General features: G+C 36.6%; 1 pseudogene; it reads right to left on the bottom strand.

Moving 5' to 3' along the window:
* The window catches only part of LOC126058374 (olfactory receptor 6C3-like), a 38,654-nt pseudogene extending 32,818 nt beyond the window's left edge, over window positions 1–5,836 (bottom strand).
* Window positions 5,837–14,524: the final 8,688 nt, after the last annotated feature.

Raw genomic sequence — 14,524 nt, 5'->3', positions numbered from 1 at the left:
CTTTCCTATTGTTTCTGTGCAAGGATTGTCCTGAACTAACTGAGAGTGAATACACTTGTTATCTATATTTTCAGATCTACCCTGAGGATAAACAACTGAGCCAATGCATCTGAGGCTGAGCGAGTTTAACAAACAGTTCTAGATGTCTTTTTAATTAATCAACGGGATGATATACCATTCCTTTGCGTAGTGTACTGTCATACAGCATAATTCTCATGAGAAAATTCACTTATGTGTATTTCCTCATTCATCTGAACTTGGAAGCTGGTTCCTCTACTGTACTAATTTACAAAGATATGAAAAATGGAAATAGTGCCAAGCTGTTTTCATGTCTTTGTAAGAGGATGCTAAGAAAATTTTCTTCTGGGTTGGCATTGTGGTTGACTTTCCAAAGCTACAAAAATCAAATACTTAACCCTCGTGTCTTAATTATCTTGTCCTGCTATAACAGAAATACAATAAGTGGGTGACATTAACAAACACATTTATTTTCTCACATTTTAGGAGGCTAGACAGAAGTTTGAATTCAGGGCACCAGCTCTGGAGGAAGGCGTTCTATCTGTGTCTCTTCGAGGGGTAGGTCCTTCTCTCTTTTCAGCTTCTGTTCCTTGGTTCCTTGGTGATCTTCAAGTGGTATGGTATCTACCTTCTCCCAATTGTGCTTGCTATCCCTGGCTTAATCTGCTCTTTTATATCTCAAAAGGGATTGATTTAAGACACATCCTACATTATTGGAAAACCTGGTGGTGCAGTGGTTAAGAGTTCTGTTTCTAACCAAAAAGTTGGCAGTTTGAATCCACCAGCCACTCCTTGGAAACCACATGAAGCAGTTCTACTTTTTCATATAGGGTTGCTGTGAGTCAGAATAGATTCAACGGCAATGTTTATTTGTTTGTTTTTGCTACATTATTAACACAACGAAAAAACACATTCCCGTATGGAATTATAACTACGGGTAGAGGGGTTAGGACTTGCAACAGATATTTTGGGGCAGACACAATTCAATTTATAACGCCCTACAGTCAAGATAATTTTTGGGTCAAGCAACCATTACAGAGCTAAATAACTGGCAGCTGGACAGATACTGCTCCCAGAAACCATTATCTAGAATCTCTCATTATTCCATATACAGTGAAGTTTGCTAAAAGAGAAAGATTAATGGAACCATGTCATCATCAGCTTAGAAACGATTTTCCCTCCATTTTCTGTGAATGTTGCAACCTGACAATGACTCTCAAGGTCAAGTTTAAAAGGTCTTAGAGAACCAGATACATGGATATGCAGTGCTTCTGAGAATGACAGGCTTCTCTTTACGATGATTTGGTATATCACACTGTATTTGCTGCTCTGCCCTCTCAATTTGTTAGAAGAGAAAGAGAATTTCAGAGAGACATTTGGGCACAGAGAGTGAGCAGAAGCAAAGTAGTCATTACAATTACGACTTGTTAAACCAAGAATGTGCAGGTTTCCCTTAGATCAATTAAACATTAGAAAAGGTAATCACACTTTAGGCATTTTGCAAGAACCCTTTCAAGTTTAGCTGCTTCCAGATTAAGGAACACTAATGCAATTTTCTATGTTATGTACCTCAGAGTTATATATTGGTGAGGGATTGGTTGTAGCACCGCAATTTGTGTGAAGTCCATTGAATTTACTCATATGCACCATATAGGAGTATCTGCATTTAGACACCCTCCCACAAAGATCCAATGTTAATCAAAAGAGATTTAAAGGAGCACCAGATAAATAAAAGGTGTCCTTTTCCATCTGTCTTCTGCCTTTGTCCCAATCACGAACTATCTCTGAGTAGAGAAGAGGCAATGAAAGGAGCCCAAGACTCCACCCAAATTTCAATGCCTGGCTGAAGCTAGTTGAATATGAAGCTGATATTTTTAAATTGACCAGACTAAACTCAATGTGACTAGCAAGTAATGGCTTTACATGCTATGAAATTAAGAGCCGGGAAAGAAATTTCACCTGTGCACAATAGATTGGAGTGCCTAAATATATATATATATTATTTCACATATAAACAAACAAAGTCATAGATTTGGAGCAAAACCTAAGCCCTTCATACTGTTGGATTCTTAAACACTAGTGTTACATTTGAATAACGTTTCTTACTTTAAAAAAAATTAATCTATGTATATATATCTTTTATAATTTTATCTCACCGTAAGCACACACACACAAAAAAACAAACCCAGTGCTGTCGAGTCAATTCTGACTCATAGAGACCCTGCAGGACAGAGTAGAACTGCTCCCTAGAGTTTCCAAAGAGCACCTGGCGGATTCAAACTGCCAACTCTTTGGTTCGCAGCTGTAGCACTTAACCACTAAGCCACCAGGGTTCCCAACGTAAGCATATGGCATAAAAACTAAATTATTTTCATGTTTATTTTTAAAAAATGACGACATTGAAGTTGGAAAAGCTAACGTGCCTAATTTTCTTAAGTTCTTATTGATGGTAAGTTGAAAGTTAGGTATCATAACTCAGTACTTCAATAACAGTCATTATTTAAGCAGAAAAAAGTACCTTATTGCTTACAATGTATTAAATAATTATAATTATGAATACACCAAATTTAACTCAATTTCAGATGGAACCCCAAATCTACATACATGGATAAGTATTTTTATTTTTGTCTATAGTTGCAAAGACTGTCGTTTACTTAGTTTGCTCAGAATGACAGCTATTGTTCCGCCATGCCAGATGTCAATCAAGTTTAAAAACATGAAGTGTAGTCACGTAGAATGATTACTACATATGTCTTTAAAAAAAAAAAAAGAACTGTTGCTGTCCAGTCAATGGCAACCCCATGTGCCTAAAAATCGAAATGTGCTTCATAGGGTTTTCAGTGGCTTATATTTTGGAAGTAGATTTCCAAGCCTTTCTTCTGAAGCAGTTTTGGGTGGACTCGAATCTCCAATCTTTTGTTTAGCAGTTGAGTGCAGCATTAACAGTTTGTACCACCCAAGGAACCCACTATGTCGTAGGAGTTTGCAAAAATAATTAAGCTTTTATACTTGGTAGTGTGTATAGTATTTTTAAGTATTAACTAAATGTTAGTTATTAATGGAATGTCTAGTTACACAAGGCTTTGCAATGCAGCAAATTTTTCTCTTTATCTACTGTCTCTATCATGACTGTAATCCTAATATAATACATAAAAATAACAATGATTGTACCTTCCTTATTGCTGTAATGTTGTTTCCAAATTCTGAATGATGTGGGCAAGCCTATTATATTTTTAACCTTAATATTTTCATGTGCCTGTACAGTGTATTCTTCTTAGAGATATTATAGAATTTATATACAATTGGATTATAATCATCAACTTACTTTTTTTTGTTACACTGGAAATGAACAAGCACAAAAGCCATTCTTTTCCATCACTGAATCATTTCCTACGTAGATACTGAAAATTTGGGAATAAAGAGATGAATAAAGACATGAATAAAAGGTATATGTAAAAGATCTCTGAGACTATTTAAATCACAGACAAGTGTAAGGTACCACCAAGAATTACAGGTTTTAAATTCCTCAGAGAGAAGTCACCATGTTCCTTTCTCATATTGGAACGCACTGTGTTCCAGATCTTAAAAGCATATAGATACATATAAAGACCAAAACTTATTTGAATTATACTAAAAATCTGCATAACAACCCTTTTCATGATTTGACAAGTACTTCAAGTTTTTTTTTCTTATACTTCACTTTGTAGTCTACAATTTAACAATGAAGTCTGTTAAACAAAATTTTCTAGTCAACATAATTTGGGAGAACAAGAAAAAAAGAAAATTTGAAATTGTAATTCTTCTAAAATATAGCCATTAATTAATGTTTTATATTTTAAGCCAGATGAATCATTATCACAACACTGTTCATATAACTTGTGGGGTTCATATAATTAAAATAATCATAAAACCAAAACCCGCTGCCATCAAGTCGATTCCGACTCATAGCGACCCTGTAGGACAGAGTAGAACTGCCCCATAAAGTTTCCAAGGAGCACCTGGCAGATTCGAATTGCTGACCTCTTGGTTAGCAGCCGTAGCACTTAACCAGTACACCACTAGGCTTTCCAAAATAATCATAAAAGGGTAAACTAAATTTATTTTTGTAGTTTGCAACGCGGAACTTTTATAATTTACAGAAAAATAGAAGTAAAATATGTTTTAGTTTTAGTGCATTTACTTTGCATGTTTTAGAAAAGCTATGAATATCTCCAAAGAAGTTTTAAAACGTGAAAATTCTATAAAAATTACTTAATATCATGACCAATATTTATCCAGAAAATATACATTAAATTTCACAAAGTATAAAGTTCTGTATTCAAAGTGCAACACAATAGTATGTTTTAAACTGAATTTAATAAACAATAACACAGAGCATGGAAATTCTAGAAACATTACTGAAAACACTACCAATATTCATCTTGAAAATGCACAAGAAATTACGTACATTTGAAACACTACATTTGAAGTATGAAGCAATAATAACTGTGTCTTTTAAGAGCTGAGAAAATAAACAGAATTAAAACAACTTTACTCCATCTTAACTACAGTGTGCGTTCAAGGAAAATGTAAGTTTTTCAGAAAATTCAGTAGGAGAAATAAGCTTTACCATATTTTAAAATATGTTAATAGGCACTGCATTGGAGAAAGTCAGGCACAGACGTTAAAGTGAGGGATTTGCAAAATATCAGATCAAATGATGTGACAGGTAAAGAGACTCTAAAAGAACAAGCATACCTGTACAAACATCTATGAATTTCAGGTTTATATTTAATTGTTCTTTATACGCTCCCCCCCCAAAAAAAGTTGGTGTGGAGTCGATTCCAACTCATGTCAACCACATGTATCTGTATTTTTGCTAAAAAAAAAAAAAAACAGCTCCCAATTTGTAGAAAACACTATGATCTGGAGGAAGTTTTCAAAGACTTGTTTTACTTCCTGGTTCCTCAGGGAATAAATGAAGGGGTTCTGCACGGGGGCAACAGAGGTGTTGGTAATAGCAACTCCTTTGGTCAATGATGCTTTTCTTTTGCAGAGGGATTGGCATACATGAAGATGCAGCTTCCGTAGGAGGTGGAAATGACAGTCATGTGGGAGGAACAAGTGAAGAAAGTTTTTTTCTCTCACTGGAAGGCAGAATTCTCAGAATAGTCCTGATGACACACATGTAGGACAAAATCATTAATGCCAAAGTGAATAGCAAAGAAACCAAAGCCAAGTAAAAACCAGTTACTTCTAGGAGCCATGTATTTGAGCAAGATAGTTGTAAGAGGGGAAAATAGTCGCATGCAAAGTGATCGATGACTTTGGAAGCACAGTAATCCGGGGGGGGGGGGAGAAGAAACATAAGAAGTGGGAATATGGTCAGAAACCCTCTCAACCACACACATAACACAAGCAGGGAGCAGAGTTTCCTGTTCATGGTGCTTGTGTAATGCAGGGGCTTGCAGATGGCCACATAGAGGTCATAGGACATGGCCGTCAGAATGTAAAATTCTGTCACCCTCATGAAAATAAAGAAGAGTTGAGCTGCACAGTTGTTATAGGAAATGGTCTTATCCCTGGTGATAACTGCACCCAGACATCTAGGAATGCATACAGTTGTAAAGGAGATTTCTAGGAAGGAGAAGTTCCGGAGGAAGAAATGCATAGGTGTCTGTAGATGGGAGTCCACCGAGGTTAGGGTGGTGAGAATCAGGTTTCCAGTGAAGCTTACTACATATGTGATAAATAGAAAGAGGAAGGTCACAATCTGAAGGTCAGGATCATCAGAAACGCCTAGGAGGACAAGCTCTGTGACCACTGTGTAGTTGTTCATTTCTCTCTCTCTTCAATTTTTCTTTTAACCCCATTTAGACAAAAATAGTATTAAGGGAAAGAGATGAAAGATATAATTCATCACGATCAGCATCATCATCTCCAATATTCTAAAATATCCTATGTAATCCATGCAAATTTTTTCTTATTTTTAGGATCTTGCTGGCATTCTTTTAATACACATTTATTAGTTCTTTTATACTAAAAATACAGTAGTAGATAAGAAATCTTCACACAACAAAGCACATCTTTGGGAGACAATGAATAAAATAATTGTCATTTTATGTCCTATTTATGCAAACTCTGATTACAATTTTGTTGAAACAGTCATAAGAATTACATAGCCCTTTCTTTTCACTCAGAATTAGACAATCTATCTATTAAACAATCTATCTCCTAGAAACAGAAATGGATTACTTTAACTTACCAAAAAGTAAAAGTCAAACTTAGAAGCCTGAAGTAACAACTCATTATTTTTTTTAGGATATAAGAAATCAGTTGCCTTATTACAAGTAATATATTTAAATTTTTAACCCTAAGATTTATGGGTCTAATTGCCAAGACAATATGAGTACACTAAATAGAATTGCTACAGGACAGAATAAGTAACCCAATTATTTAAAAAATAGAAAAATTTCAATTACTCACTGGTTTGTCTTCTTATTCCATCATGATCTTTAATGTTCCACATTCTGTATGGCTTCCTATAAAGTACATATGTGTATTTAAATATAAACATTTTTATTTTTGAACTGAAAGAGGCATAATGTATTTATTTTTCATTTTGACTGAAGCACAAATTGAAAAGTGACTGCTAGCCTTTTATCTTATCAACTCTGTCACTGGATTATGGCTCATTGCATTTTCCATGAAATTATCTTTCTGAGTGTCTTAGTCTAATGCTGCTGTAACAGAAATAACACAAGTGGATGGGCTTTAGCAAAGAGAAATTTATTTCTTCACAGTGAAGTAGGGTAAAAGTCCAAATTCAGGGCATCAATCTTTCCCCAGATTAGGAGCTTCTCCATGGATGGACCCCAGATCCAAAGGACTCGCTCTGCTCCTGGTACTGTTATCTTGGTGGTATGAGGTCCCACACTTTCTGCTTGTTTCCCTTCCTTTTATCTCTTGTAAGATAAAAGGTGGTATAGGCCATACCCCAGGGAAACTCCCTTTATTTATGGATCAGGGATGTGACCTGGGTAAGGGTGTTACACTCCTACCCTAGTAGTTTTTAACATAAAATTACAATCACCAGATGAAGGACAACCACGCAGTACTGGAAATTATGGTCTAATCAATTTGACACATATTATTGTGGTATACAATTCAATCCATGACACTGAGTTATTAAGCTTTTTGGAAAAAATGTTTCATTCCCTTGTAATTCCGTCTCACAGTTATCTTCTCCATAAGTCCACTTATCCAAATGGATATCCAGAAAAGTTAAGAAAACACTTTTTCCATTTTCCTAACCTACTCAGTTAGTTCCCACCTATTCAAATGCTATTTGGATGTAGTAATAGTTTATCAATTCTGCCTATTAACATCTTGACAGCTGTCTCCTTTTGATTTTAGAGAGTAAAATTTCTGTTGTGAAGAATAAAATGTAAAATCATTGCATACCTTCCAACAACTAGCAACATTCACGCTAATCATATTTTATTTTATAATGGCTTAAAGGCAGTTTTTCAGGACATAAAAAGTAGAACGTCAGAAACCTTCAAAAGATGTGGAAATATTTTTAACCTCAGCAAAGACTGTGTACTGATCTCCTGGAAACCAGACAAAGTCAGGCCACATCTCTGCTATATTATAGACCATAAGGGAAATCTGGAAGGGGCTTTGCATTTCTCAGTAACCTGCTCACTCCTCTCCCTAGCAGATCTCTCTTGAGAAGAGTTATGTTCATCCTTGCATCCCACAGAGGACCTGAGATGGTGACTTCTATGTAATATTTATATCCATTAATAAGTTGCTTAATATTCATCCTTTCTTCATATTTTGAGTAATAAAATAAGAAACCCACTCTCTTATCAAAGGTGAAATTTTGATCGAATTTGTAAAGAATCGTCTTCATTAGAAATGTAAAAGTTTTGAACATACGCCTTTCAATTAGCAGCTGAGAGTGTTAACCATTTGCAATAACCAGGGACTCCCATTATTAAAATACACTTCTTTATTTGTCTAAACCTAGTAAATACATACAACAATTTCAGAACTGTTAAACCATATACCTATAATTTTACCACTGCAAGCTCAGTATTTGTGATCTATTTCTCTTGTTTTTAGAGCATCCAAAAGATTTTGTTTACCCTGGCTGAGCTAAGATGGTAGAATATACAGATACCTCTGGCGAACCCTCTATACAACAAAGACACAAAAAACCAAGTGAAACAAGTATATTTATGACAAGCTAGAAGCCCTGAGCATCGAAGGCAAGCTTAGAAAAAGAACAGAGGGGGAGGGGGAAGAAGAGACAGTACAGAAGCAGAGAGGAGTTACTGGGCCTGAATCTCGGAAAGCCCTCAGGCATCATTCCGGAGTGGCGGCAGTGGGTTGGTACTAGCATTTTGCCACAGTTTCCTTAGGAAGAAGCAGTCAGCCACACAGCCTACTCATACCTTTGGAACCAGAGAAGAATGGCGCTCTCAGCAAAAGCTAAGTACTTCTGTATGTTTTACCACACCCCCCACTCACAAGCCAGCTTCAGTGGCTGAATTCCTTGGGCCTGAGATAGGCTCTGTTGAGTGCCTAGAGGCATCCTCCCAGCCATGGAGAAGGAAAAAATTTGCAATTGGAGGGAAAGATAATTTGCCAGCTCCACTAACCAGGGGAGCTCAGCACAGAAGCCGCTCCTGTCCAGGCATAAATGGTCCATGGACTTTGAGCACCTTTCCCCTCTGCATGGACCTGTGTGGGCCTATTTCAGGAGACTAGACCCTTGTCGGCAGACTCTAACCATTTCAGCTGTGTGGCGGAGAGGTGGGTGATGTTTGGCATTGCTTTGCCCATTAAACAGGGTCCTCACCTACCCACATGATGGGCCTAAGAACTGATACCTCCACTCAGGTCACCCAGCCACCCACTACAGGGTTCCAAGGATAACTAGTACCTCCCAGTCTTTACAACCAAAAATATTAGGAGCCCATGGTCCGTCTGAAGAACCCACCCACCTGCGCACTCTAGGGAACAGGGATGCGCTTTCCTCAGAGACACTCGGGGGTCAGATCTCAGCCCCATGCCTTGTTCAGAGCGTGACCCCCTGCTGCAATCAGATATTGGTATATACACCAATCACCACTGCCCCTCTAAGACTCTAGGACAGAGCCTGTACTGCGCACTTCATGATCGGCTACCTGGACACCTGAGCTGAATTCATACAAGAAACGTGAATGGACTCCTAGAATGATATAACTAATAACAGCTCTTTCCATCTGGGGACAGGACGTCAGAGTTCCAAAGGTGAAAATAATCAAGCTAGATCACTCAAGCAACCCATTTGGGCATATCAAAACAAAACAAAGCAAGAGGCTATGGCAGAGTAAGCAGGCATAAACTAATATAATAACTTTTAGATGGCTCAAAGACAACAGTCAATATCAAGTCACATAAAGAAACAGACCACGGTCATCTCAATAAGCTCTCCAAACAAAGAATCCAGGGATCTTCTAGATAAAAGTGCATTCCTGGAATTACCAGAGGCAGAATACAAAAGATTAATATACAGAACTCTTCAAGACATCAGGAAGGAAATGAGACAATACGCAGAACAAGCCAAGAAACACACAGATAAAGCAATTGAATAAATTAAAAAGATTATTCAGAAATATAATGAAAAATTTAATAAGCTGGAAAAATCCACAGACAGACAGCAATCAGAAATTCAGAAGATTAACAATAAAATTACAGAATTACACGACTCAACAGAAAATCAGAGGAGCAGAATTGAGCAAGTAGAAGCCAAAATTTCTCAACTTGAAGATAAATCACTTGGCAGTAACATATTTGAAGAAAAATCGGAGAAAAGAATTAAAAAAAATGAAGAAACTTTAAGAATCATGTGGGACTCTATCAAGAGAAATAACCTGCGAGGGACTGGAGAACAAGAACAGGGAGGGATAACAGAAAATACGGAGAGAATTGTTGATTTTTTGGCTGAAAACTTCTCTGATATTGTGAAAGATGAGAAGATATCTAAGATGCTCATCGAACTCCACATAAGGTAGATGTTAAAAGATAGTCACCAAGAGATATTATAATCAAACTTGCCAAAACCAAAGATAAAGAGAGTATTTTAATAAACAAAAAGTCACCTACAAAGGAGAGTCAATAAGAATAAGCTCAGACTACTATGCAGAAACCATGCAGGCAAGAAGGCAATGGGATGACTTATCTAAAAAAATTGAAGGAAAAAATTGCCAACCAAGAATCATATATCCAGCAAAACTGTCTCTTAAATACAAAGGTGAAAGTAGGACATATCCAGATAAATAGAAGTTTAGAGAATTCGTAAAAACCAACCAAAACTACAAGAAATTCTAAAAGGAGTTCTTTTGTTAGAAAATCGATAATATCAGGCATCAACCCAAGACTAGAACGCTGGGCAGAGCAATCAGAATTCAACGCAGAGAAATAATAAAAAAAAAAAAGGCAAGATAAAAAAACCCTCAACATTAAAAAAGTAAGAGGGACTAAGAAATGTAATCATAGATCTTCCATATGGACAGGAAGATACAGTGATACAAAGAAGTGAAAGTAAGGTTTAAATTTAGAAAACCAGGGGTAAACTTAATCTGTGTGCTGAACAAATAATCTGAGAAGCTGGACTATATGAAGACGAACGGGGCATCAGGATTTGAGGAAGACTCATTAACAACCTGCGTTATGCAGATGGTACAACCTTGCTTCCTGAAAGTGAAGAGGACTTGAAGCACTTACTAATGAAGATCAAAGACCACAGTCTTCAGTATGGATTACACCTCAACATAAAGAAAACAAAAATCCTCACAACTGGACCAATGAGCAACATCATGATAAATGGAGAAAAGATTGAAGTTGTCAAGGATTTCATTTTACTTGGATCCACAATCAACAGCCATGGAAGCAGCAGCCAAGAAATCAAAACACGCATTGCATTGGGCAAATCTGCTGCAAAGGACCTCTTCAAAGTGTTGAAGAACAAAGATGTCACCCTGAAGACTAAGGTGCGCCTGACCCAAGCCATGGTATTTTCAATGGCATCATATGCATGTGAAAGGTGGACAATGAATAAGGAAGACCGAAGAAGAGTTGACGCCTTTGAATTGTGGTGTTGGCGAAGAATATTGAATATATCATGGACTGCCAAAAGAACGAACACATCTATCCTTGAAGAAGTGTGGCCAGAATGCTCCTTAGAGGCAAGGATGGTGAGACTGCGTCTTACATACTTTGGGCATGTTGTCAGGAGGGATGAGTCCTTGGAGAAGGACGTCATGCTTGACAGAGTACAGGGTCAGTGGAAATGAGGAAAACCCTCAAAAAGGTGGATTGACACAGTGGCTGCAACAATGAGCTTAAGCGTAACAACAATTGTAAGGATGGCGCAGGACCGGGTAGTGTTTTGTTCTGTTGTGCATAGGGTCTCTATGAGTCGGAACCAACTCGACAGCACCTAACAACAACAACAGGGGTAAATAATAAGGTAACCAAAAGGAGACAAACTATTGTACCCATCAAAATAAAATACAAGAAAAAAATACTCAGCAGAAACAAAATAAAAAAACAATGAATATGAGGAAAGGACTATATATAATCTACTCAGCACATAAAATTAAGTCGGAAAAAGAAACTGTTAACAACACACACAAAAAGACATCAAAATGATAACACTAACTTCATACATATCCATAATCACGCTGAATGTAAACGGACTAAATGTACCAATAAAGAGACAGAGAGTGGCAAAATGGACTAAAAAACACGATCTGTCTATATGCTGCCTACAAGAGACACCTTAAACTTCGAGACACAAACAAACTAAAACTCAAAGGATGGAAAAAGTATATGAAGCAAACAACAATCAAAAAAGAGCAGGAGTGCCATTGTTAATTTCTGACAAATAGACTTTAAAGTTAAGTCCATCATAAAGGATAAGGAACGACACTATATAGTGATTAAAGGGACAGTATACCAAGAAGATATAACCATATTTAATGTTTATGCACGCAATGATACGGCTAAAAGATACATAAAACAAACTCTGTCAACATTGAAAAGCGAGATAGACAGCTCCACAATAATAGTAGGAGACTTCAACACATCACTTTCAGTAAAGGACAAGACATCCAGAACGAAGATCAATAAAAACGCAGAAGATCTAAATGCCACAATCAACCAACAGGACCTCATAGACCTACAACAACCAACTATACTTTCTTTCCTAGTGCACATGGAACATTCTCTAGAGTATAGCACATATTAGGTCATAAAGCAATCCTTAGAAGAATTCAAAACATCGAAATATTACAAAGCATCTTCTCTGACCATAAGGCTATAAAAGTGGAAATCAATAACAGAAAAAACAGGGAAAAGAAATAAAACACTTGGAAACTGAACAATACCCTGCTCAAAAACGATTGGATTATAGAAGACATTAAGGATGGAATAAAGGAATACATAGAATTCAATGAGAATGAAAACACTTCCTATCAGAACCTTTGGGACACAGTGAAAGCAGTGCTCAGAGGTCAATTTATATCAATAGATGCACACATACAAAAAAGAAGAAAGGGCCAAAATCTAAGAATTATCCCTACGACTTGAATAAATATAAAGAAAACAACAAAAGAAACCCTCAGGCACCAGAAGAAAACATTTAATAAAAATTAGAGCTGAACTAAATGAAATAGAAAACAGAAAAAGAAATGAAAGAATTAAAAAGACCAAAAGCTGGTTCTTTGAAAAAATCAAAAAAAAAATTCATAAACCATAGGCTGAACTCACAAAAGAAAAACAGGAAGGAAACAAATAACCCGAATAAGAATTGAGATGGGTGATATTACAACAGACTCAGATGAAATTAAAAGAATCATATCAGATTACTACGAAAAAGTGTACTCTAACAAATTGGAAAACCTAGAAGAAATGGATGAATTCCTAGAAACACACTATCTACCTAAACTAACACAAACACAGGTAGCACAGCTAAACTGACAGATAACAAAAGAAGAAATTGAAAAGATAATAAAAAAACTCCCAACAAAAAAAGTCCTGTCTCTGACAGCTTCACTGCACAGTTCTACCAGACTTTCAGGGAAGAGGTTACTCCACCACTACTAAAGGTATTTCAGACCATAGAAGAGGACGGAATACTCCCAAACTCATTCTGTGAAGCCAGTGTATCCATGATACCAAAATGAGCTGAAGACACCACAAAAAAGAAAATTACAGACCTATGTCCCACATGAACTGATATGCAACAATCCTCAACAAAATTCTAGCCAATAGAATTCAACAACATGTCAAAAAAAAAATTCACCATGACCAAGTGGGATTCATAACAGGTATGCAGGAATGGTTCAACATTAGAAAAACAATTAATGTAATCCACCACATAAATAAAAAAAAGACAAGAATCACATGATTTTACCAACTGATGCAGAAAAGGCATTTGACAAATTCAACACCCATTCAGGATAAAAAACTCTCAGCAAAATAGGAATAGAAGGAAAATTCCTCAACATAATAAAGGGCATTTATACAAAGCCAACAGCCAACATCATCCTAAATGGAGAGAGCCTGAAAACATTCCCACTGAGATAGGGAACCAGACAAGGATACCCTTTGTCACTGCTGTTATTCAACATTGTGCTGGAGGTCCTAGCCAGAGCAATGAGGCTAGATAAAGAAATCAAGTGCATCCAGATTGGCAAGGAAGAAGAATAATTATATCTATTTCCAGATGACATGATCTTATACACAGAAAACCCTAGGGAATCCTCCAGAAAACTACTGAAACAAATAGAAGAGTTCAGCAGAGTATCGGGATACAAGATAAACATACAAAAATCTATGCCAACAAAAAGAAATTCGAAGAGGAAATTACCAAATGAATACCATTTATAGTAGCCCCAAGAAGGTAAAATAAGCCCCCAAGACGATAAAATACTTAGGAATAAATCTTACCAGAGATGTAAATACTTAGGAATAAATCTTACCAGAGATGTAAAAGACCTTTACAAAGAAAACTGCAAAACACTTCTGCAAGAAACCAAAAGAGACCTACTTAAGTGGAAAAACATACCTTGCTCATGGACACGAAGCCTTAAAATTATAAAAATATGTATGCTGCCCAAAGTGATCTATACATTTAATGCAATTCCAATCCAAATTCCAATGACATTCTTTAATGAAATGGAAAAACAAATCCCCAACTTCATATTGAAAGGAAAGAGACCCCGGATAAGTAAAGCATTAATGAAAAAGAAGAACAAAGTGGGAGGCCTTACTCTACCGGATTTTAGGGTCTATTATACTGCCACAGTAGTCAAAATAGACTGGTACTTGTACAAAGGCAGATACTTAGACCAATGGAACAGAATTGAGAATCCAGACATAAATCCATCCATACATGAGCAGTCGATATTTGACAAAGGCCTGAAAACAGTTAAATGGGGACAAGACAGTCTTTTTAACAAATGGTACC

Source organism: Elephas maximus, chromosome 14, assembly GCF_024166365.1.
Source record: "Elephas maximus indicus isolate mEleMax1 chromosome 14, mEleMax1 primary haplotype, whole genome shotgun sequence".
Lineage (NCBI taxonomy): Eukaryota > Metazoa > Chordata > Mammalia > Proboscidea > Elephantidae > Elephas > Elephas maximus.
The sequence above is the reverse complement of the archived record's forward strand: the minus strand, read 5'-3'. Positions and strand labels throughout refer to the sequence as shown.